The sequence below is a fragment of the Erpetoichthys calabaricus genome, chromosome 3, assembly GCF_900747795.2.
Source record: "Erpetoichthys calabaricus chromosome 3, fErpCal1.3, whole genome shotgun sequence".
Lineage (NCBI taxonomy): Eukaryota > Metazoa > Chordata > Cladistia > Polypteriformes > Polypteridae > Erpetoichthys > Erpetoichthys calabaricus.
Window position 1 is genome coordinate 270469135 of NC_041396.2, and position 27502 is coordinate 270496636.

A 27502-nucleotide genomic window follows, 5' to 3' on the forward strand; every position below is an offset into this window, starting at 1 on the left:
TCACCAAAAGTGTGAAGAGCTGAGTGAATATGTGACAAGGGAAAAGAGAAGAGCCAAGATAATTCATGGCATGACCTCTGAAGCTGAAGGAAGATGTTGTTACACACTCAAGGTGTACTACACTCCTTTAGTCCAGCTGCCAGGGAGGAGAAGTTGGATTCTTCATGCCTAAGACAATAAGCCACAACCAACTATGCTAGCAGCTGAGAAGAGACAACAGATGGACACTGTAAAGAGTGCCAGTCAACCCATTTGGAGACATAGGCGAATCCTATGCACACACGACACCCAGATTCAGTTTATTATACACTAAACTGCACGTGTGGACCCCACAACCCCCCAGGTCTAGCACAAGTGGGAAAACACCATCATAATTCCCAGATAAGGGTGCAATATTTACACCTTTGCCCTAGGGTACCAAAACTGCTAGCATCTACAGTGACTTTACAGTATATACACCAAATAATAAAACACAATGCGTACTAAAAAAAACACTATTTAATAAAATACATACACTGTGTACTGAAACACAAGAATTATATTGTGATATTTTGTCTCATACTCTATAAACTGAAATGCTTACACTGTTAACTGAAATGTATACATTATCTGTTGTGTTAAAAATAGTCAACAAACTTTCTTGACTTTGTCAGAATCATCTGAAATCATCTTATCCACCTTACTAAAAAGACTATGTGTCTGTGTCTGTCTAGTTGCTATGTCTTTGACATTCCAACAGATGGTGAATCACAAACATTTCTAGTAAACAAATGCATTGTAATTTCCATTCCAACAGATGGTACATCATAAACATTTGTAATAATGCATTTTATTAGTACAAATATTTGTGATGTGTCATCTGTTGGAATTAAAAATGCAATGTATTTTATTACTACATGCATTAAAAAATACATTCCAAAAGCTGGAGTACTACAAAAATTAACACTAAACCCTATATTGATTATTTATATTTCAATCCGTCTTAGATGGATAGCACAGCTAGTGTACAATATTCAGATTTTCTACCATAAATACACTATAGAAAAAGCAGTAATAAACTACTAGAATTTTTCCAGGTTAAAAGGATGTGAACTATTAAGAAAGACTGAAATAGTTGTAACATTTCACTCTAAACAACTTAATGACAGAATTCCATATGGACCAATCATAGGTGTTATAGAAGATCAAAGACTTTCCTATTTTACACAAAGACTGAATGCTGTGAATCTCTTTCTGTATTTAAGACTACAAAGTTTGGCGCAGAAAAATTAAATGTTTTAATTAATGACAGCCTTGTACATATTGGTAGTAAATCATCCCTTATTTGGGTACCCTTGGAAAACTACAGGGTTTTGGTTCATGTTCATAAGAAAACTCATGTGATTTAAATAAAGTAAATGTGATTGATAAATTTGTTTTCTGTTTGCAAATCTGTGTCCAACACCAGTCTTTGTAGAGTCATCAGTTATCTTGCGTATTAATCATTCATTTCAGAGATGTGACTAATTAGTTCTCTTGGCCCTCTGGTTTTCAGGTTTTGTATGATGAGTGAATAAACTGTCAATTCAGACATTTTTTAAATGAGTCTCGGCAGATATCTACAGAAATATTTCATTTTCAATAAATAAGAGGGTAGTGCAAAGACTAAATGTGCTTCTATATGTAGTCATCCTGAAATCCCAATTGTTCGATCTGACAAGAGAAGAATGTACCATTCTGGGGTAAGACATAGACATGAATAGGTAACTTCCCCAAAGGTAAAGGTATATTCTGCATAAGAGTGTCTATACATTTAGTACACTTTTAGCCAAGAAATGACTGCAGTTAGCTAAGTATGCTGTTCCTTGTTCTGTCATTTGAAACTTATAGGGTCCAAACCAAATCACTTGTCAGTTGAAAGTTACTGAATCATGGAGCTCTTCGATTGAATTAGCAATTCAACCATTGTGTGGCAAAAAGTCTTTGTAGCTCCCTATTTCCTACAAATGTAGAGGGAAAAAAGACAGAGGTTGCATTCGATCTACGGACCCCACATTGACACTCGAGGGAGATTACAGTAGAAAGATATTATCAATAACTTAAGAAAGCCATTATGATGCTCTAAACATAACAAATAATATTGACACAAATATGAATTCAGAAACTTTCATGCCTCTGTCAGTTTATGATTTATTTAAAAAGTTAAAATTGTTGAGGCTGTTTTAAATAATGTGTTTGTAGTTTAAGATAATCAATATAAACCAGAGTGTCATTTACAGTTAAAATTTCCAACCATTATAAGATTATGATTACACACATTGAGAATTAAAGAGAGAGAGAACATTAGTTATAAACTCCTTAGCACTCCGCTTACCTGTATATATCTTAGATAGAACTAATTAATATACGTTCATTCAGTTTTCTTACTATTATATAAGGTCTTTTGAGTTAGAAATTAGCTCAAAAGAAACCAAAGGTTTTGCTTTATCAATGATTATTCTTACTTTGAGTTTTATTATCATGATAGGAAAACAAATATTCAGTCCATTCTTTCCTCAACCTAAGTTGATCTCTATCCATCCATTATCCAACCCGCTATATGTTAACTACAGGGTCACGGGGGTCTGCTGGAGCCAATCCCAGCCAACACAGGGCGCAAGGCAGGAAACAAACCCTGGGCAGGGCGCCAGCCCACTGTAGGGCACACACCCACACACCAAGCACACACTAGGATCAATTTAGAATCGCCAATCCACCTAACCTGCATGTCTTTGGACTGTGGGAGGAAATCGGAGTACCTGGAGGAAACCCACACAGACACGGGGAGAACATGCAAACTCCACACAGGGAGGACCTGGGAAGTGAACCTGGGTCTCCTAACTGCGAGGCAGCAGCGCTACCACTGCGCCACTGTGCCCCTAGAATGATCTGTAATATTTAAATGTGTCTCCTATGAGAAAACTATAATTGAATTACAGCAAATAATTTAAGATATGTTAACAGTTAGCTTTTTTCATTTTTGTGATTGAGACCCTTGATGTTGCAACTAACACATTTTCAAGACTTATCACAGAGATCTGGTCTATAAATCTTAAAGAATGTTTGTATCTAAATGTAATTTCTTTAATAAAGGTCTAACAATGTCCAGCTGGAAGAAATAATGGAGTATTATATTCAACAATTATATATTATGGGTTCTGCAAATGCTGCAGCTGCATTTTTCAACACATTTGTCAGAAATAAGTATAAGATGGTAGGTTTCATTTTAACTCTTTGAGGGCTGAATATTTTTTCCAAAAAACTCAGTTTTCTGAAAAGCACACAAAGCAATGGTTTCACACATAAATCAACATAAAATGTCTGTTGGCGCATGTTCGGCATCTCTGGTGGCAGTAGTTGCATGGGGGGCACCTCGATTGTCAGCAGGAATGCACGGTGGGCCGGATGCCTGGCTGTCTTCACACAGTAAGTGGGTGGCGGTCACAATGTGATGCAATATGGTTTGTACCTCTTGTCATCATAAGTGGTGGTCCTCCGAGGTGAAAGCTGCTGTAGGCGCATCAGCTACATGAAAGTGTTCAGCACCACGATCTCCAAATCACTTGCATCAAACTTGGAGTCCGACAAGTCAGAGTCCTATTCAACGAAATTACGTAAAATGTCCATGGAGTATTTTGCTTTGCACATCTGCTTTGGTCTCTCGCCAGATGTCGGTGCTAATTTAGAGGTTGTTTGCTCTTCACTACTCATGCACGCACAGGGAATCGAGGTTAAATCAACAAAGCTATGTAACTTTCCTTCTAGCAAAGAGAGTCAAACTAAAACGTAACGGTGAGTTTTGTTGCAGTTTACAGCTGATTACCGTCCTATACCCCTGAATTTTGACAAAAGTCGACATCAGCCCTGAAAGAGTTAAAATTCATTTTTCAACAAGAGTGGCAATTTGTGATCCAGTGCTACTAGACCTGAAAAAATAAAATATATTATGGTTCAGACATTTTATTATTTACAGGCTTAATTATATTTTCCTTTTATTGTTTCTGAATTATTATTTGCCATTTTATTGTTGTTTTTATATACGAGATGGTATTCATATATTGTGCATTTGCACTCTTTTCTTATGTTCTTTGTTTTTTGCAGGAGGAACCATAAAAAGCGAGGCTACCATGACGGGACTTAGGGACTGTCCTCAGCCTTTATATTAAGGTTGAGCAGGTCCCACCACAGGTTCATTGATTGATGTGGAGTTCACAGCTTGTTGTAAGTAATTCTAGGATTTTCTGTTTTTTTATTATTGAATTACGATTTGGAGTTGTTTGACTTTTTAGGTATACCCGTTTTTATATTCTCCTTATGTTTTCCATCATTTTCTAATTATCTTAATAAATTCTTTTTATTTTAGGAACATTGTTTTGCTTTGTCTTTCAAGCCAGAGGTTTTACAGTATATATTTTCCATTGAAAGGCATGTTTGTGTATTAAATATTTTTTGAACTATTAAAGCCAGAGCCCTATTTTGGCCCTGTGTTTGACTGCATGGGCAGAGGTTGGGGTCTGTTTTTTTGTGATATTGTGAGACCTGTATACCCGATTTCAAATCTTGTGTGCTGCATATCTTAACAAATTCATTAAGTAATTTCAAATAATATTGGGCAGAATTGTGCCAGATAGCTCGGCTACTGAGAGCCATAGATAGATAGATAGATAGATAGATAGATAGATAGATAGATAGATAGATAGATAGATAGAAAAAAAAGAAGGTGGAAAAGTCTTAATACTGTATATGTGCTCGGGTATAAGTGTGCCCTGTAAATATTTTCCTGTTTTTCACATATATTAAAATATTGAATTTAGGTTCATTCATTTTTTCAAGAGCAATACTTTAAAAAATAAATGCCTGAAGTAACAATGGACTGAGTCTTCTTCAAGTATACCTCCACATTTACACTCATAGTGATGTTGGGTCAAAAATTTAAGGAGCATTGAATGTATTATGCCAATACGGGGACAAACAAAGAGTAACAACTGAACTAAAAATAGCCATGTCATCTCAAAAAGACAGTCATATACAGTAAGTCACTTGGAAGAAGATTGTCAGGTGAACTAAAAATTGAAGATGCTTTGGTACAAGCAGAAATTGCAGGAACTACTTGAAATCTTGAACCATGTGTTCATCTCGTTGATGGTATTCCCTGGGGGCTAATTAGAGCATATGCATTGTTGGAAACCCTGTGCATTTTCAGCAGGTACCTCAGGGTCAGAAGTGTTTCGCCCCTTAATTTGTACACTTCGCGTGAGTGTGGCAAAGATGGATGAGTTAGCACTAACTTGCAAACAGGTTCCAACTGCAAGCTCTTGTCAACCACAACCATATTGAGCTGGTCTTAGCTGCCATGGCTATCACTCCTGTGGCTTTCTTCAGGGATTTAGGTTCCAAACTAATTTTCTGTAAGAGATAGCGCAATGATGTTGCCAGGAAGCCATGGCAGCCAACTTCGATGGGGAATAAGATTGCATGCCATCCTTTGACTGGAGCTTCACCAATCATATCCTGGTACTTGATTTTCTTGAAATGGTGAGAGATGGCTACCCTGTCCTCCCAGGGTACTGTTAGTTCGACAACCACTATAGTTTTTGTACTCCTGGACAGAAGAACTATGTCTGGACAGAATGAGGTTACTGCCACCACTTCTGGAAAAAAAAGTTTCTTCTTCAAGTTGACCTGCATTTTCTAGTCTGAAGCTTGGTGAAAGATGGAGGGTGGGTTGTTGGCAGCTGTCCTTACCTTTGGAACCTTATGCCCTTGCCTTTGAAAATGGATAATCTCAGGTGGTGCTGCCTGTTGTTTGTTGGCTTTGACCTGCTGAATATTAATTCACTCTATGATCTCTGTAAGAACTTTGTCATGCCTCTGCCTGTATCAGCCTTCTCCCAGTGCTTTGGGGAATCAGTCAAAACATGATTCAGGGTACAAAGAGTTGGTTCACACTGCTTTAAGGATGTGTCTTCTTCTTTACCCCAGATCTTTAGGTTGCTTTGGGTTGGATAGAGGTCAGTCACTGCACGAAGAAGGAAGGCCAACTTGCCCTGGTCGGAGCCCTGTAGTTTTTCCAGGATAACAATTGCTTGAGTGTCTGTTCCCACTGCATCCACTGGCCCTGGCATGCAAGCTCAACTGCTCTTATGCGTCTGTCTTCTTCTGCTGCCTCTCTGACCCTCTGCACCACCAGTTCTCTCAAGCCTTTAGCATTGGCTATGCTCTGTTTCTTAGTGTTATAATTACCGAGTCCTAGCCATCCTTCACAAACCACACTCAACAAGCTCCTGATGCTTCCAGTATATTTCACCTTCCCTCACTGCTTCCTGAGGCTTCCGCTTCCTGTTACACTTGATCGTTTTGTTGGCATGCATAACTTTCTCATCCTCTGACAGAAGCACTTTGGTGACACTTCTTGCCTTGGTGGCTTTGAATTCCTCCACCATAGATGAGACAGTTAAGCAGAGCTTAGAGGTCTTACTGTACAGGTTGACAGAGTTGAAAGTTGGCGTGGACACCCTACCATTTCCACGCAAAGTTGCTGCACAGCCTTTCCATTACTTCCACTTGAATCATGGGGAAGTCCTACAACAGAAATGGCCATTGATGTTTGGGTATGATGCCATACTGAAAACACCACACCATAAACCTCCGTAGCATTTGGTTGCCATCATTTGCCGTGAGCCAATTTTTATTTTTAAGATTGCCACTGTCCTTCAAGGTGCTGTCATCATTCTTTCCTAAACACCATAGCCCTTGTACTTGAATTATTAGAATCTCCGCTCCTTGAATGCTGAAGCTACTCTTTGACAGTTTCCCTTTCAGAATACTTACACTCCTATATTTTGCTCGGTTGAATTGTATGTGTGACCATTCTGCCATTTTTTCCAGTGTGCTTAGTATCCACCGTGTTCCTTGGACAATTGAAGTCAACACCATCACATTGTCCATGAAAGCTCTGCAGGCAGGATGTCTTGTACCATCATCTGCTTTAGATCCCCTCCTGCCTTCAATAATAAATTCATGGCAGCTAGAAATAGGACCACTGATATTGTGCATCCTGCTATAAGGCCCTTCTGAAGCCTCTGCCATTTAGTGGTAAAGTTACCCACAGTTGACCTCATTTTCAGTGAATTCATGAGTGACATCATGAGCGTGACTACTTCTGATGGTACTTGGTAGTGTTCCAGTGTGATCTGGGTCAGCTAAGTTATTTACACTTTTCAGATTTTGACTCTGCTCACGAGTTTCTCTTATGTCTGTATAACTAGTCTTATGTCTGAGAGCAAGCATTATTGATCTTCAATCCTTTTGACTAAATCTTATCTACATTTCAACAAACAAACTTTCCTTTTAATCTTATATTTACATTGAAGAACTGTTTCTCTGGAATCCATGTTTCCACATAAACCTCCACAATTCATTTCATTTATTGGTCTTTACCAATCTCTAATAATTAAAAGGTCCATTGTTCAGAGTTCCTAACTTGATCAATTTTATCTCTACCTCAGACATCAACAGTCAATCAAGTATTTTGAATATTCCTGTCTGACATTCACATGAAGCACAAATTATATAGGCCTCTTTAGGTTAACATTAATCCACTAAAATGTAATTGAAAGTAATTTGAAGATTTAGAATTATTTTGCAAAATGAGCTGCAGAAGCCTGAAAAAAAAGTAGGGAAAAGTAAGGAAAACTCCCTACTTAAGTTGTTGGATAGACACACTGTGATATTTTTGAGGCACAATTGGGTGTGAAAATGATATGCTTGCTAGATGTGCATATTTAGAAATAGTGAATTAGACTACATGGTTTTTAAACATCAGCATTTCTCAGTCCATTAATGTTGGTCTCTAAAAGATTATTTCAACAAGAAGTATGACTTTCAAGTCATATTAACCAGGGTTAAATAAACGTATTAGTCTTAAAAGAACATTTAGAAATGATTCCAGAATAGAAAAAAGCATAATTCCTGTCTTCCAGTGGGAATCTATTAAAACAACTACCAATTCTGTCCCAAGACATTTTTCTTACTTAGAGCTCCCTTTACCCTGAAAAGAGTAAAAAGAAACACTACATCTCTGTCAAAACCAGCAACCATGTTTAGCTTACTTGGAGCCTGACCAAAGGGAATACTTTGGAGTAAAGAGTTTTAATACAAAGAGCATGGCAGCTTAATACACAATACTGATTACCGTCTCAGGCTAGATCACAGCAGCGCAACATAAGCAGAACTTGGACTTGCAACTCTTGCACAATATAAAGAAAGTGCCAATAAAGCTTTTCACAAAATTATAAACAAAGACAGCTATATTCATTTTTCAATTTGTGAAAATTTGCTTCATTTTCAGTTATTCTACAATACTATTAAAAAAAATCTCAATTAAGCCACAACAAATAAAATGTAGTTAAACTTTTTATTATGCTAAGGCCCCATACATAATTAAAAATCTTCAACTCTTTCTATAAAGCTAATTAAACAAGAATTTTTAGATGTAGTTCAGTGTACAAATCTGAGAATTACAGTATGCCTTATTGTTTTAGTGTATTCATGGATGTACAAATCTGAGAATTACAGTATGCCTTATTGTTTTAGTGTAGTTATAATGGATGACATGCTGGGGGAACTATTGTGTTTCTATACTTCACAACTCCAAGAATCTTTATTTGATTTTATACCCTGTGTGGACTTTGGATGTTTTTACTATGTCTGTGTTTGTTTACACTAGGAACTCTGATGTCTTTAGGCATTCCAAAATATGTTCATTAAAGAGACTGGAAACAATAGATTATCTCAGTATGAGTGAGAGTGGATGTTCATTCAGCTGTGCCCTGCATCCATAACTGCCTACTGCCCAGTGCTGCTAGGATAGGATGCAATCTTGTATGGAAGCTTTCAAAAATGTACATAAACATGCATTACAGTAAGTTACATGTTCAAATCTAAGAATAACATGGACTCACCTTGCAAAATAGCAATTATTTTATTTTGGAAAACTTTCCTTGTTTACTTACTGTAATGAAACTCAGCACATCTTGATAGTTTGTGAAAATTACCATTTGACTTTGTCTCATGGTGACTATATCATACCATAAAGAAATAAATTTTAGCCATATTGTTATTTTGCAAAAGCAGTGTTGATACAAATAATCACTGCAGTAGAAAAAGAGAGTGTTAAAACAAAAAATTGAAATGTGTTTTAATAAAAAAATAATGAAAAACAAGTTTATGCCAAACAAATCTTGGTAATACCTGTATTTATGAACTCTATTTTATATTGATGACAAAATCAAGAATTCATCTGACATTTACTGATCAAAGATTTTCAAAGACGGAATCAGCATTCTGTTTTCATCTTTTTTTGCATTTATTTGCTATAGTATAGTTTTTTATTTTTAGTACTTTCAAAAGCCTGTATATTAATTTGTAATTAGCACATAATGTTTTATTTGTAAATGTTAAATCATTTTGAAGGATCCAGTTTTATTTATTTCATAGTGTCTCATGATACATGAAATATATGGTAAGTGTTATTCAGCCCATACTGATTAATTCTGACTTGCTAGAGTATCACTGTTCTTCCTATAGACAGATATACTACTACATAATTGATTTTTTTTCTTTTATATTTCAGTCATTTGTCTGTCATAAGGGATATCACAGTGTAGCCTAGGGTTTCCCTTATCTATATAGACTGGCAAAGAGTAAATATTTATTAAGTTATTTAGTTAAGACATTGATTGTGTTTCTTTGTTTGTCTGTATCCAGCTGACAAACCTCTAGTATTTACATTCTTAGGACTGTTATGTAATGGCAATATTTGGAAGTGTATTGCATTGAACTTCAAACAGTTCCTTGCCCATTACTGTGAGTGTGCTATGCAGAAGCTGGAACCCATAAAAACAGGAAAAGTACAGTGCAATAAAAAAAAACACACAGGTAAGAATAAATGCACAAGTAAGAAAAGATCAGGCAAATGAGGAAATCCTACTTTGCACAACTGTAGTTAAAAAACCAATAGTGATGATTATAATAGCTAAGAGCTATGGATATACACTCTTGCTTTCATATTCACCATGAAACACTTCTAAGATATGCAATCCAAAACTGCAGCAATTCTGAAACATGCAATTGAGTAACCGTTTAGACAGCATTGGCTAGACAGGCTGGATTCCTTTTCCAGATAAACAGGAGAAATGTCAGCTAATAATAAAAAAACATAATTTATTATCACAGTTTACTTAAAATTTTAGTGGAGTACTTTTAAATGCGGGCGGCACAGTGGTAGCGCTGCTGCCTCACAGTTAGGAGACTTGGGTTCGTTTCCCGGGTCCTCCCTGCGTGGAGTTTGCATGTTCTCCCCGTGTCTGCGTGGGTTTCCTCCCACAGTCCAAAGACATGCAGGTTAGGTGCATTGACGATTCTAAATTGTGCTTCACTTAAGGTACTGTTTATTATTTATGGTCTTTGGATTTATTTATTTTAGGTTTTTGCCTTTTAAATAAAGCTAATTTTTGCCCTTCCTTTTGTTCTTTCTTTATAATACATAATAGAAATATTTTGGCACTTTAGCATTTTTCACATTAATAGCATGCATTATTACATTTACATTCAGGGTTAAGCAGGCAAAAATAATAATAAAAAAAACTGTTGGATTCAATTACAGGAAGCATTTGCAGAGATATTTTAACTTAGCTTCCAAAATGAAATCCATAACTGTAAGAACATATATTTTTGATGTAAGTGACCATTGAAAATTTTACCTTTCATTTCCCAGTTAACTCTCACTTTCTTTAACTGGAATTATTAAAATAATGTGATATTAGCATGCTTTCTCTGACACTGGCTTGCATCTCTATGTGTCAGATGGCTCCTTGTGCCTGTTTATGTGTGTTCATTGTATTCAGTATGTGTGTTATTCAGATTTACAAGTTCTTCTAATCTTGTTTGCTTTAGAAGAAAACTCTCAGTATTTCTTTAGCTAAACAGCTGACAAATAGTATTATCTGTGTTTTTTGACTTATTTGCTATTATACAGTAACTTGACTTGTTAGTTTTCAGCCTGATTTCATAGTGGGGCTCAACTGCCAAGAAAGTATCAGTAGTGGAGAATGTGTAAATTGTGATTTATAGTTTAAAGGTCTTTGTGTTCAGCCACTATCTGTCAGTGCTCATCTGACTTATCTTAGTTTGTAAAAGTAGATAAACTATCCATGTTTGAGTAAGCATTAAATGATAGCTCTGGAATTGTCATCACATGATTTACAAATCTGACTAAGAAGTCTCAATTGATGATGTAAGGCCTTCCGTTACCATAACAGTCAGATGGCAGCTAAGCAATACACAGGCACACTACTACTAAAGCTATGTTTAGTTCACTGAAGTTTATGTTAATTTCATAATTATAAGCTGCCTAATGGAAACCATCTTCCAAACCCACTTATTGAGAGCAGGGTTACAGGGCAGCTGTAGCCAGTCCCAGCAAGAAACAGGCAGGAACAATATCTGGACAGGGTACCAGTCCACTGCAGAGTAAACACACACACACATAAACACACTAGGGCAAATCTGCCATTGCTAATTCATCTAATCTGGATGTCTTTGGGCAGTACGAGGAAATCAGACTTCCTAGAGAAAACAGGCAGACTAAATGCAGGGAGCACCTGGCACATGACCCTTGGTCTCCAGGCTGTGAGGTAGCAATGCTATGACTGCACCTCCTTGAGACTTTTAATGGGAACTAGTGACAAAAATATGCTGTATAGTTGTGTGTGTACATGCTTTTTTATTCACCAAAAATGTGAAATTATTCAATATAAACGAAATTCTAACTTTCATATATGACCAACATGCAACTGTACATAAAAACATGTATATACTGTAGATGGGTGGTGCTGTGGTTAGCACGTCTGCCATATGGAGTCAGTATCTTTAGTTCAAACTAGGCACCTGGGTGCTGTTTGACTGGAGAAGAAAATAAGAGACATGGTCATATTGTGAAACAAGAAAAGACAGATCAATAAAACTCAAGTAAGATACAAAAACCCAGTCGTTTTACAAAGTTCAGTGGTTATGATGGTTTTTTGCTGTTGACTAGATGAATACTGGCTCTCATCTTGGTTATCCATTCTGCTCTGTTGACTTGCAGCCTTCGGTCATGGCACTGTGTTGTGATGTGAAATTTTGCATACAAGTTGATAAATATTTTGTATGTCTTTATTTGTAACTTAGACAAAGCAATGCAATATTAGTGTTACATTATAGATAATAACAGCAATGGTTTGATGGTTTAAGAACCCCTTCCTCCCTTTTAGGAATGAGTCTCTTTGTAATTTTACAACAGGGTTGAAGGAAGTGCCTCAAACAAGTTTGGCTAATATTTCTCTGCAGGACCCGCACAGGAAAGCCAGGCTGCCTAATTGCCAAGCTTTACCTCAACATATGGTTTTGTGGGCAGGTGTGAGGATATTTTGTTCCCCCCCATTGGTCTGAAGTATGGCTGTTTGGAACCGGCCTTTAAGTACCACGACGCCCTATTGGCTCTAGGGGTTGGATAGAAAACCTATAAATTTGCTTGCTTTACCTCACCCCCTCTCTCTTATCAAACTGATGAAAGTCCAACTCACACCATGAACTGAAAAGAACAACACAATGAAGAGCACAGCTCGGCAGCCATATTGAGACAGGCATGCGGCCTGTATTGAAAAAAGCTGACCACAAATGATGCCTTAACTAGAGACATTTAAGTAAGTCTGTGTGCCGCCTGAAACTACACATCACCATTTATCAGTTTGTATGGTTGCCAATATTCAAATGTACTTTGCATATTGTTATTATTTATGAATATTACCAATAATACATAGTTTAAATTGTAACTTAACTTCTGCTGTCTTTTACTACACCTAATTGCCTGAGGTTATACATATAGAAGGGAAGGTGGGGAGAAGTCATATGGTACAATACCTTATAAACAGTGGTAAGTCTGTGAGATCTGAGGCATTCTGACAAAGGCTACATATTAATAATACAAAAGGGGAAAGTAGAATAAAATATTACTCTATATATAAGCGGAAGAGGATGGATGGATGGATTCTTCAAAGTTAACTTTCCCTCAGAACCTGTATATTTTTTGGTTTAAAAATGGAATAATTATTTCTATGTTTTAGGTATTACAGCTGTATATTTGGTTGAAGACTTTATCTAAGGTGACTTAAAAATGTACTACACAGTTCAGCTGTTTCCATATATTTTTCACAAACTTCATGAAGGATACAGAACTATTACTCCAGTATACTAATGACTGTCTATCCATTTTCAAATGCCATTTCTCCAGACCAGGCACACAGGAAAGCTGGAGCTTGTCGAAATAAGCAGTTTATTGTCTCACCTGATTGTCTTTGGACTGTGAGGGGAAAATGAAGCACCCGTAGGAAACCCATGCAGACAGCACACAAAATCCACACAGGGAGCACTTTGGGCATGAACCCTGGTCTCTTTATTGTGAAACAGCAGTGCTACCACTGTGCCACCAGTGATTAAAATATACATAATACATTCTTCATGGACATAAATTGAACAATTAAAGTTAGAAATAACACAGAAGCCTGAAATAATTGGAAATTTATTTCCTAAATTTTAAAATTTTTGACTTTTTATAAAATATTTTTTAGTGGCACAGGTTATACAGAAAGATGCACTAAAAGGGTTAATATTTAGATTACTCCAGGATTTAACAGCAGGGTAAGCTAAGGACACAAGGCAATGAACTCTGAAAGGACATAGTTCTATAATTTCCAGGAACAGAATATTAGTTGTCTTTCTGAAGAAAAGAACATCTCTTATACAAATGGAAAAGGCTTACTGAGTTTTTTTAAACATTGACGTAAACAGGAATATTTAAAGCTGACATTCTTTTTCACTGTGGCTTCTCAACTTCGTGAACTTTGATCCCCCTTCTAGTGAATTTTTCGTGTGGAATTCAAATGTTCTCTTGTTTGTGTGGGTTTTCTTTTCTTTACCTATATTCTAAAGACATGGTTGTAAAGATAAATTTACCTGGTATGATTTAGCACTGTTGCAACAGAAAAATGGGGTGTAAAAAACAGATGCATGGGTTATGTTTTTTGAATAAAAAGCTATCCATGTTGTCCTGTAAAGTATCAGTCTATAAGATTAGCAGCTGAAATCTTTTCTGGCCGCAGCCACTTATGACATCCAGTCTGTTAAAGTTAAATACAGGGATTAGGATTATCCCTGTACTCAATTACACTCTTTATGTACTTATTCAGCCATCAAAATCTTTTCAAGGCAAGTTATTACATTGACATTTGTTATAATGAATTTCCCAAAATTGCAGATCACACATATTGTTCTTTACCACTAAATTTCCAAAATCAGTAAATTTGGTGATGACAGGACTGAGACATAAATAAGAATATATAACCCAATCATATTAACCTAAACTGTTCGGTCATGGGGATCACTTTCCAGGCACATTTGTGGTATATAATAACCCATTGGGATGAATGGGGGCATTGTTACTAAAAGTCTTATCTCCTTTTGATAACCTCACAGTGCTGAAAAGATGCTCAGTGAAGGCAATTGAGATATAGAAGCCCCTCCCCTTCTTACTTAGACAGTATAAAAGTAAATGTAACCGAAAGATGGCACTGCTTTTTGGACCAGGACAATGACACGTGTGGAGCTCCTCCAAAGCCTGACCTATACTTTAATATGCCATTGCCTAGCAGATTTTCAAGTTGATTGCCTTCATTTCTATTGCTGCACCCTCAAGGGCTTGTTTCTTTTGTTCCTGGACTTTTTTGCTTGTGCAATTAAATGGGGCAGCCCAGTTGATGTCAACTTTTTTTGTTTTGGGAACCCTGTCATATTTGTCCTATAGACTACAATATATATATATATATATTGTAATGGACAGCTGGGTCCCATGCCCGGCAGGGATGCCCCTGCTGCATCTGTTCCGGGGGAGCAGCCATGGACAGTTCAATACCTCCCCCGGGATGCTTGGTGGCAGCCTCCCTGGCGGACAATGATTTCCCAACCTAGCGCATGGCTCCATGGGAGATGGAGTCCTCCACAGCTTGGTTGGGGGCTCAGATGGCCGCTAGGGGGAGCTGCATGGAGTCTGTAGCCCAGCTGGTCGAATCTTCGGCCCCACCCGGAAGTGCAATTAGAACCGGGTGGTCAAGCACCTGGAATGCTTCCGGGTGGGTTATAAAAAGGGACAGCCACCACCACTCAGAGAGCCAGAGTTGGGAGGAAGGAGACGAAGCTTGAGGAGGAGGAGTGGTGGTGATAAAAAGGAGAAAGGATCGTTGCTGTGGTGATAATTGTGCTTTTGTGGGACTGTGTATTGCCTGTGGGTCACGGAGAAGACGTGCGCCCACGGGTGAAGAAAATAAAACGTTTGTGTTTTAAGACATACGGTGTCTGCCTGTCTGTGCCTGGGGTATCTTTTACAATATATAAAGATAAAGATAAATAGAAGGCAATAACACTTTTGTTTTAAATCAGTAGAATTTTTTTTTAAACAAAAAAACTTTTTTTTCCCCATCTACAAATATACTTTTTGGCATCAATTAAAGTACCAAGGTTTAGCATTGTTGAATTAATTGGATAAACTGAACAATTCAAATTTGTAAACTTTGTCAATAACTTGTGCATTTTTTTTTTGTTTTGACTAATGTACTTTTCTATACTGTATATTATAAAGTAAATTTCACAATATATATATTGGTATACAGAATCTTTCACTTTTCTCTGTTCCCAATCATAAAAAATAACTTTAAATAATATAGCGTATATTAGTTCAATTAGTTACTATCATTAGGTACTTTAAACATTAAAAACTGCTACAAAAAATGTAAAGTATATGTGTATAATTATTTATGTGTATATTTTCATTGCATGTTCTTTGTTTTGATATATATATGGAAAGTAGAAGAGGCGCACAGGTGGATTATATCCTACGCAGGAGACTCAGTCTGTAGGAGACTGCAAAGTGGTGGCAGGGGAAAGCGTAATTAGGCAGCATGGAATGGTGGTCTGTAGGATGACGATGGAAATCAAGAAGAGGAGGAGAGTGAGGGCAGAGCCAAGGGATCAAATAGTGGAAGTTGAAAAAGGAAGACTACAAAGTAGAGTTCAGGAAGGAGGTAAGACAGGTAATGGGTGGCAGTGAAGAGTTACCAGATAGCTGGGCAACTACAGCAGAAGAGTTAAGGGAGACTGCTAGAAGAATGCTTGGTGTGACATCTGGACAGAGGAAGGAGGACAAGGAAACCTGGTGGTGGAGTGGGGAAGTACAGGACAGTATACATAGAAAGAGGGATGTAAAAAAAGTGGGATAATCAGAGAGATGAAGAAAGGAGACAAGAGTACAAGGAGATAAGACATAAGCTGAAGAGAGAGAGGTGGTGAAGGCTGTGACACAGTAAAAATTATCTGTTTTAGGCTTCAAATCATTTGGATGACCTTGGAAAGAAAAACATCTACTATATTAAAAACATAACATTGCAGACTAAGAAGCCATAAAATTAAATAAAGCCTGAGATTGGCAAAGATTGGTTTCTAATTAAGCAATTGGGCTAAAATAAAAACCTGTAGCCACTCTGGCCATCCAGGGCCAGCATTGTCCATCCCTGATCTAGCACTAAGGAATAGTAATGTCTCATACTCCAAATAAAAGGATTTTACATGACCAAGCCTTAATATATTCTCCTCTTACTTTAGTTTATGATCAGCCTTGTTTGGGCTTAAAGCCCATTATATGTCATTTCATGAAAATAAATTAATTGTGGCTTTATACACAACATTTCTGTCAACATTTCTGTCCTAATTTCTTTGCAGTGAGGAAGCAGTGTTTACTCTTGATTAATTGTATTTGACATACCAGGAATCGGGTCGGAGATACCACCAATTTATTCATGATGTATTGTAGAAACATTGCCCAAGGAATTTCAAGCATTTGCAGATGTTTATAATAAAAATAAATCATTGGAATGTCCACCACATAGAGTGCACGATTGATCTGGGGTTCTGATACCTAAGGTAAAATGTTTGCTCTCTCAAAGCTAGAGTCACAAGTCATGGAAGACCACATAAAATAAAATTTACAAAAACTGGGTTTATAAGATCTTCTGGATTTTTCTTTTTTTTTTGGAAAATAGTGATTGTTTGTTAAAGCTATGCACAAGGCTATCATGAACTGAACAAAGTAACAACAAACAACAACTATCCCCATCCTATAATTTCCTGTTTATTTAATCAAGTAATGAGATCCACCACTTTTATGAAGTTGGATCTTTAAAGTGCATACAATATAATCAGATTGTGAGAAGGAAATGACACATGACATTATGAATACTTAGTCATTTCCTATTGGTTTGGCTAATGCCCAAGTGGTGTATCATTTGAATCCATCCATCCATCCATCCATCCATCCATCCATCCATCCATCCTCTTCCACTTATCCGAGGTCGGGTCGCGGGGGCAGTAGCTTGAGCAGAGATGCTCAGACTTCCCTCTCCCCGGCCACTTCTTCTAGCTATTCCGGGGGAATCCCAAGGCATTCCCAGGCCAGCCGGGAGACATAGTCCCTCCAGCGTGTCCTGGGTCTTCACCGGGGCCTCCTCCCGGTTGGACGTGTCCGGAACACCTCACCAGGGAGGCGTCCAGGAGGCATCCTGATCAGATGCCCGAGCCACCTCATCTGACTCCTCTCGATGCGGAGGAGCAGCGGCTCTACTCTGAGCCCCTCCCGGATGACTGAGCTTCTCACCCTATCTTTAAGGGAGAGCCCAGACACCCTGCGGAGAAAACTCATTTCAGCCACTTGTATTCGCGATCTCGTTCTTTTGGTCACTACCCATAGCTCATGACCATAGGTGAGGGTAGGAACATAGATCGACTGGTAAATTGAGAGCTTTGCCTTATGGCTCAGCTCCTTTTTCACCATGACAGACCGATGCAGAGCCCGCATCACTGCAGACGCCGCACCGATCCGCCTGTCGATCTCACGCTCCATTCTTCCCTCACTCGTGAACAAGACCCCGAGATACTTGAACTCCTCCACTTGGGGCAGGATCTCGCTCCCAACCCTGAGAGGGCACTCCACCCTTTTCCGGCTGAGGACCATGGTCTCGGATTTGGATGTGCTGATTCCCATCCCAGCCGCTTCACACTCAGCTGCGAACCGATCCAGAGAGAGCTGAAGATCACAGCCTGATGAAGCAAACAGGACAACATCATCTGCAAAAAGCAGTGACCCAATCCTGAGTCCACCAAGCCGGACCCCCTCAACACCCTGGCTGCGCCTAGAAATTCTGTCCATAAAAGTTATGAACAGAATCGGTGACAAAGGGCAGCCCTGGCGGAGTCCAACTCTCACTGGAAATGGGTTCGACTTACTGCCGGCAATGCGGACCAAGCTCTGACACCGATCGTACAGGGACCGAACAGCTCTTATCAGGGGGTCCGGTACCCCATACTCTCGGAGCACCCCCCACAGGATTCCCCGAGGGACACGGTCGAATGCCTTTTCCAAGTCCACAAAACACATGTAGACTGGTTGGGCGAACTCCCTTGCACCCTCCAGGACCCTGCCTAGGGTGTAGAGCTGGTCCACTGTTCCGCGACCAGGACAAAAACCACACTGTTCCTCCTGAATCCGAGGTTCGACTATCCAATGGACCCTCCTCTCCAGAACCCCCGAATAGACTTTTCCAGGGAGGCTGAGGAGTGTAATCCCTCTGTAGTTGGAACACACCCTCCGGTCCCCTTTCTTAAAGAGGGGGACCACCACCCCAGTCTGCCAATCCAGAGGCACTGTCCCTGATGTCCATGTGATGTTGCAGAGACGTGTCAACCAAGACAGTCCTACAACATCCAGAGCCTTGATGAACTCCGGGCGTATCTCATCCACCCCCGGGGCCCTGCCACCAAGGAGTTTTTTGACCACCTCGGTGACCTCAGTCCCAGAGATGGGGGAGCCCACCTCCGAGTCCCCAGGCTCTGCTTCCTCATTGGAAGGCATGTTAGTGGGATTGAGGAGGTCTTCGAAGTACTCCCCCCACCGACCCACAACATCCCGAGTCGAGGTCAGCAGCATACCATCACCACCATATACAGTGTTGACACTGCACTGCTTCCCCCTCCTGAGACGCCGGACGGTGGACCAGAATCTCCTCGAAGCCGTCCGAAAGTCGTTCTCCATGGCCTCCCCAAACTCCTCCCATGCCCGAGTTTTTGCCTCAGCAACCACCGAAGCTGCATTCCGATTGGCCTACCGGTACCTATCAGCTGCCTCCAGAGTCCCACAGGACAAAAGGGACTGGTAGGACTTCTTCTTCAGCTTGACGGCATCCTTCACCGCCGGTGTCCACCAACGGGTTTGGGGATTGCCGCCACGACAGGCACCGACTACCTTACGGCCACAGCTCCGGTCAGTCGCCTCAACAATAGAGGCACGGAACATGGCCCATTCGGACTCAATGTCCCCCACCTCCCTCGGGACATGGTCGAAGTTCTGCCGGAGGTGGGAGTTGAAGCTACTTCTGACAGGGGGCTCTGCCAGACGTTCCCAGCAGACCCTCACAACACGTTTGGGCCTACCAGGCCTGACCGGTATCCTACCCCACCATCGGAGCCAACATCATTTGAATGTAAACGGTATATTTTTTGTGACATACTGGTCTACACTGATGATATTTACAGTTTTTCTGCAAATATATGTGTCATGCTTAGAAAGTTCTTTCACATCTTTCAAAAAATCATTTACTGTATTTGGTAAATTAGGAAAGTCTGAATTTCATTGTTCTTCAGTAGCCTTTTTAAGGTATAAGACTTCTTAGTCAGGTCCTAGCATGAACTAAGCTAAGAGTCCAAACAATTCAGATTTAGAAGGTTCAAGAGCAACAACTTACTGGCTTTGCTAACTTTTTCCTTAGATTTATTAAAAAATTCAGCACCATCATTACCCTAGAAACTACACTAACTAAGAAAAGTCTATTGTAAATGGTTTCTGTGGACAGCAAGAGTCACTGGGCATTTGAAAACCTCAAGGTAATATTCACTAGGGCTCCTAGGAAGGAGACACATCCAGTGTTGGAGTTGGAGCATTACTTTCACAACAATTTGAAGATACTAATATGGAAAGGCCATGGCTCATTTTGAGATTTTGGAGATTCTTTTGTGCCAAGGTAGGCACTAAATTAAATGTAACCTCTACTAAATGACAAACAGAACACACTAACCAGGATGTGAAAAAATATTTGCATTGTACAGCCAATTTCTTTCAGAATAATTGAGATATACTTGTTTAGCAGAATTCTCCAGAACCATTGTAAGTACATATTCTATCTGCATATTGTCTTTCAAGTTCCAATTTGGCTTTAAGCCACTGTTACTTAAAGTTGATTCTATATGCCTAAAATCAATGGGATATTTAGAGGCAAGTGTGCAAGAACTTGTTGATAGTGGAAACTTCCGTTAAGGAGTATACAGGCCAAAAATGGAAATTAGTCCCTGGTTACTGAGTGAGATAGAAAGAATTACTTTATATGTAAAACATCTACCTGTTGGTTCTGTCCCAAAATCTTTCTCCAAGATATACAAGTCCCTAAAAACTATTAAGCATGTGCTTTAAGTGTCCTGTAGTTTAGTTCTGTCTACCGAATTTATGATTCACTTGATGTGTCACATTTTCCAATTAAAACCTATCTGTCATTTCTCCATCACCCGTTGTGAAAGTTGATGGGGGATTAGGAATGTGGTCCAAACAATTCTGGATTCCAAACTTTGGGTTGTTACGTTGTACTATTTAGTGAACTGGAAAGGGTAAAGAGATTCATTCTTGGGTCCCAGAATGTGATGTTCATGCACCAGAATTGTTCTTTCAAGAACACATGGCTATTCATAAGGATTACTCTAATGATATTTTTTAACTGATTTTATTAAAACCAAGTAACAGTCCATGCAATCAAATCAAGCTTAACAGAACTAAATTCAACCCCCACACAAGAGAAATAGAGGAATGCCAAAAGCCAGAATAAACCTTTATGAGTAGAAAAGAGGAAAGAGAATTCTTTTCCCCAATATAAATGCATATTCCAAAATGTTATTGATCAGAAGTTTTGAACAGATCCTCTAAGTGAAAATTTATTTTTTTCTAGTTTCATATAGTATATAACACAGAATTCACTCCAGCTCCATTATCGCAAAGAATTCAATTATTCAACTTTAAATCTTTTATCGAGGACATGTGTCTCATTTAAAATTGTCCAAAATGTTTTCAGGGCAAGATCCAACCTGCGAACATTGCAACTGACAGCTGTGTTTGGTGTACTCCCAGATAGGCAGAAAGTGGAGAAGAACAAACAAACTGTAACTGCCTTTACTTCATTTTTAAACATTACATATCCCTATTTTGTTGTCTTATTTTTCTTGGTCAATGGCATTTCGTAGTGTTTTCATATGACTGGTGCCATTTTGTTGTTGGCTTTGGTGAACTGTTGTGCTTTGCTTTTTCGATTTTTGACTCCTGTTTGGCTATAGACTACATACTGCCTGCTCCCTTCTGGAGTTTTAATTTGAGGGTGTATGACTGCATTCTTGTCTTTGGCCTAAAAGTCACATCCAAGAATCTAGTTTAGAGTGTTCTTGTTTATTATTATTCCTTTTCCCAGTCAACAGCCTAGTATTTCAGAGGGCTGCATACAGTTTCATCCATCCACATCTTTGGATTTTCAACAAAATGTACTCCTGTGTGTTAGTTAGTTAGAGGAATAATTTCGATTACACCTTTTGGTTCTCAACCTTGGTATTTGGTTTTCTTATGTTTGTTTTTGATTACTGACTTCTGTCTGTTCTTAGACACAGTGTGCTCATTTCAGTCATTAAGAGTACAGCTGAGTGGCAGTTATAATTTTCTTGTGAGGTGTAAAAAACAGTAGGTGGTTCCATTAACAGTGCCTTGTAGAGATGTGAACATTGCAGCCATCAGTGTTGTTAACCTGTTTTGGGAGTGTCAGTATTTGTTTGACATTTTTGTTTTCAATTCAGTAAATTTTCGTACTATTACTAAAAAATATTTATTGTCATTTTGTGTTTGTTTTTTTAAACGGTTCTCTCATTTTGAGACGTTTGTTTTCTGCAATAAATCTAAACAAGGGCTATAAAAATATAATAATTTTTAAATGTGAAGATTATTGTTTTGTACTGTAACTGTAAAAATGAGGGAAAATTTACGATGGAAAAGAAACCTACAGTACATCTCATTGGACTGCAGAGAACATCCATGGACACATCCACACTCACACAGCCCCTACTTACCCTTACATGTCTTTGGGATGTGAGGGTAAAACTGGAACTCGAGAAGAAGCCTTACAGATATGGAAAGAATGAATAGGCCAAAGTCAACATAAGCTGTGCCTAGACCACGATTTAAAGCTAAGATTGCACAACTGTAAGGCAACAGTTTTAACCAGTGCTCCATTGGGCCATCCACTTTCACAGACATGCTAATGTATTTAAATCTGCTTAGTCTAGTTCTGTTTCATAGGTTTGTAAAGTTAATATTTTCACATGTACACCATGAAATTCTTACTTGTATGTGCTACAAGCTTGTCAACATCCAACACATCACCAACTTAGGAAAGCCAGAGTACTCAGTGGAAAAGCCACCCACATACAGAAAAACATGGATATTCCACACAGATAATAATGGGGAAAATGATTTAAATCCAGAAAGCTAGATTTGTGATGCACCAGCAGTAACCTTTGCATCACCCCCATTCATTTTATGAATTATGTAATTAAATAATTTAAACACATTGCAAAACAGTCAACGTAAAAATGCAAGCTTCTTACCTTCATATTTCTAACAAATATTCTAAATATGACATACAAAGATTAGCATTTAAATAAGAATTCTGCTGTCAATACACTGTAAAATGCAATATTTAAAATGAGATAATCGCTGTGTATCTATATTGGCACACTAAACTTCAGCCATACAGGGCTGAGGGTTTTGATGGGTCTGCTACTATGAGGGCAAACGCTCATTACTGGAATATTGTGAAGAATATCTGAATGAGTCTTCACCAAGGAGCAAAATAATTATGCTTTTTTTTTTTTTTTCTCCAGCTGTCTGGAATTTTTTTTTTTTTTTTTTTCTGTCCTCCCTGGCCATCAGACCTTACTCTTATTCTATGTTAATTAATGTTGTCTTATTTTAATTCTTACTTTGCCTTTTATTTTTCTTTTCTTCATTATGTAAAGCACTTTGAGCTACATTTTTTTGTATGAAAATGTGCTATATAAATAAATGTTGTTGTTGTTGTTATGTACCAAAACAAAAATTCTTAGCTAAAGCTAAGTTTCAAAAATATACTGGGCTGAATACTCAATGCTGAACACCATACTTTTTTATTTTTTGCCTTTCTATAGTTTTCAATAAAAATGAAATATAAAATGAAAAGGTGATGAAAAATAGTTTAAATTTATTAAAGTCAGTTTTTTTCAAAGATGACATATTTTAAGTTTAACTTAACTGAAAATAGATATATAAATAAAAACATTAAGAAAATAGTTTTGTAAATTATGAATGATAATTTATAGTATATATGTACATTAACTAGGGCGGCACGGTGGCGCAGTGGTAGTGCTGCTACCTCGCAGTAAGGAGACCCAGGTTCACTTCCCAGGTCCTCCCTGCGTGGAGTTTGCATGTTCTCCCCGTGTCTGCGTGGGTTTCCTCCGGGTGCTCCGGTTTCCTCCCACAGTCCAAAGACATGCAGGTTAAGTTGATTGGCGATTCTAAATTGGCCCTACTGTGTGCTTGGCGTGTGTGTGTGTCCTGCGGTGGGTTGGCGCCCTGCCCGGGATTGGTTCCCTGCCTTGCGCCCTGTGTTGGCTGGGATTGGCTCCAGCAGACCCCCGTGACCCTGTGTTCGGATTCAGCGGGTTGGAAAATGGATGGATGGATGGATGTACATTAACTAACATACACTTTCCCATTATGATGGCAAACAAAAACAAGGAAAATATATGAATGGTATAACATTCAGGTGCATTTGGAGACTTAGTTAACTAAGATTGAAAGTTGGGCCATTTTACAATTTTTTAATTTACTTCATCAAAGAGTCACATTCTTTTTTTATTAAATATTTTTGCAAAAGTAAGTCATTCTCATAAATATCAGTGATAACAAAATGTAATTACTGTACATGTTTTGCTAGAGTACATGAAATAAATATTTCTTTTTTAATAGCATTTTACAATATTAATTAACATTAAAAACAGTCTAAATTTGCTTTACGAGAATAAAATAGTTTGTAGCTGTAGTTGTAGATTTCAAATCAAGTGATATAATTTATGCATTTTTTGAAGTATTGTTAGTTGTTGATGTGGAAGATTTTTTCAAAAACAGTACTCGATGGAGAGTTAGAAAAGTCAAAAATGCTGTAGCTAAAATTATTGGCTGTATTGGACAATGCTGTATAGCAGGTGACTGTGATGCCTTGTGGAATAAGAATGGTGTCTGAGTTACGGATCACATGAATATTCATATAAAGTATCACTTTCATTGATTTATAGATAAGTTAATTGCGTGTGTTTCTTACTTTTAAGGTCACAAAAAACATACAATTTACCCACTATCATTACAAGCAGCAGAAGAAGTAACCTGGTATGTCAGAGGTTCACACAAGCAAATGCTATCACTCTTACAGGCAGCATCCTCAGAAGCCTCTGCCATGCACATGACTCTACAGGAATGTCAGTGTTTGTTGTTAGAAGTGGCTGTCAGATGAGTAAAATAGATATACAAAATAAACAAACTGAAGTAATCTCTCTCAAATTAAGCTTAAACACTAACCTAATTCATAATTGAAGTTAAACAGGATGTTTCTCTAATTTAAGATAGAGGAATTCAAAAATTTGGAATTTTTTTTCAATAGGAAGAGAGTCTTTATTCAAGATGTCTCTTAGAAAGTTTAACTTTCCTGAAAAACTTCCTTAAAGAATAAGTGTACTAAATCTCTACAAAATTAGTCTACTGGGAGCAGAGTTATTCTATGTTAACAAACACATGCAAACATTACAATGACAGTAGGTGCTTTTCATATTTATATGCAAATGTACCTAAAAAAACAGCTTATACTAGCATAAGAGGGTCAGTAAATAAATACTTTAAGATTGGCCAACTTACCTTGGCTAGAATGACTGTGCTCTTGCAGTCTGTGGCTTGTACATTTCAAGATCTTGCATCCAACTATTAAATTGTTTATGCATTCCCAAATATTTTTATAACCTATAAAACAAAGTAATTCACAAAGCTAATATATATGCAAGAAAGTTAGCTTGTTAAGGTACTCTGTCCATTCCTTGGCTGGCAAGTTGTATTGATCCACATTGTTTAGCCAACTTATTTAAACAACATTGTTCCTCAGTTCATGCCAATGAGTTTGGCATGATCCTTTCTTCTTCTTCCTTCCCTTGTCCATTTGCTTTTACCTCAATTAAATCATTGCAGTATCATGAAGTATGTCACTACTGCTGCCATTTCTCATTGTAAATAATAACCATTACACTCCTCTGCCTTCCAAACCCCAAAGTCTAATGTGGTTTGAGATATCTGTCTTTTCCCTATAAAGCAGGAGGCACTATTTGAAAGCATCATCCATAACCACCAACACAGGAAAACCATGGAAAGAGCCACCCATCTTTGGCCAAAAAATGTCACATTTTTACTCATTCATCTAAAGATCAAATTGTAATTTTTTTATACTTTTTGGCTGAATATTGGTTCCCGAAAGTTTACTGCATCCCTAATAATGAAAGAAAATTGAAAAGCATACTTAAATTACAATTTCAAATGATTGATCACAGCCGCAGAATATAAGTTGTATTTATACATGTTATGATTTCAGGGCTTTGGAGTAATTACTGTACATCATATTTGTATACTGTTTGTATTAATATTTTCATTTATAATCTGTTGCTGCAATTTTTCTTACCATGGGTGATGCCATTGAGGCCTTATTTATACCTCTTTAAAAAAATGCTGGTTCTTTAGAAGTGTGGAATTTTTTCAATGGAATAAAGTGTGCACTCTTTGAAATTCTGTCTATAACAAATATGGCGGTAAAATACTTTGAAGGGAAAAGCCCATAATGAAGTACGTGGTTAGCTCCTCCCAAGGTCTGTTTTAGGGAGTTTAAATGAAAACACAACAAAGCATAAAGGGTTGGGGTTTTCCGGCTCCGTATACTGTAACAGAAGTAAATTTTTCAGTCAGGGTATAGTACATCATACACAACAGACATTAACATGGCGGAATGGGGGAGCCTTTATGGAGAGGGACCGGAAATGAGTAGTGAAGGCTGCTGGGAAGGAACCAAGATAGATGCTGGGATGTTGACGTCATCAGGGGTCGACAGGGGGAATGCGGAAGTGGTACTGCGTGGTTAGTTACTCGAGGTGGATTCATGGCGGTGGTGTTTCCTCCTTTCTGCTGAAACAAAGAGAGAGAGGTTAGTACCCCGCCATTCCCTTCTGTCATGCTGTTTTACGTAACAGTTTGGGTCCTTCGGCGGCTCCCTAAGCGCACGTGTGTGACATGACCCCCCCCCCTCAGCCCTGACCCATCGGGTCGGGCGCACCAGACCGAGAGGTCGTGAACCCGGGAGAGGGCATCGGCGTTGGCTTGCAGGTTGCCCCGACGACAAGTAACGGTAAACTTGTATGGCTACAGGTCCAAAAACCACCTGGTAACTTAAGGGTTCAACTCCCTGTGAAGGGCCATCCACTGAAGCGCGGCATGGTCCGTCACCAGAGTAAACTCACGACCCAACAGATAGTACCTGAGATAAGTCACCTCCCACTTGATGACCAAGGCTTCCCTCTCCACAACTGCATACCTGGTCTCCCGGTCCAACAGTTTCCGGCTCAGGTAGATAACGGGGTGCTTGACACCATCGACGCTTTGGCTCAACACGGCACCTAAGCCTGTGTCCGAAGCTCAGTCTGGAGAAGAAAGGGCAAAGAAAAGTCAGGGGTTCGTAGTACTGGTGCCGTTGTCAGGGCCTTCTTCAGGTCACTGAATGCTTGTTCCGTAGTTTCATCCCATACCACATATAAAGGAGCCCGTTTCTTTGTGAGATTAGTCAAGGGTGCTGCTCTCTCGGAGAAACAAGGTACGAACCGGCGGTAGTACCCTGCTAACCCCAAGAAGGCTTGCACCTGTCTCTTGGTACTCGGATGGGGCCATTCCAGGATGTCTTTTATCTTGGAACATTGTGGCTTCACTTGTCCCCGCCCCACTAGGTAGCCTAAATATTTGGCCTCCTTTAAGCCGAAGTATCAATTACGAGGGTTGATGCAGAGGCCGGCTTTCGCTAGAGTGGCGAGAACAGTGTACACCTGCAATATATGTTCCTCCCAGGTGCCGGAATAGATGACCACG

At 38.7% G+C, this 27502-nt stretch overlaps 1 protein-coding gene across 1 annotated transcript in view; it reads left to right on the top strand.

Annotated features, from left to right (window-relative positions):
• The first annotated feature begins 4104 nt into the window (after positions 1–4104).
• Positions 4105–27502, top strand: part of epoa (erythropoietin a) — a 65617-nt gene continuing 42219 nt past the window's right edge. The window contains exon 1 of the mRNA XM_051925134.1: positions 4105–4239. The gene's annotated coding sequence lies outside the window, so the exon portion shown is untranslated. The remainder of the gene's footprint in view (positions 4240–27502) is intronic.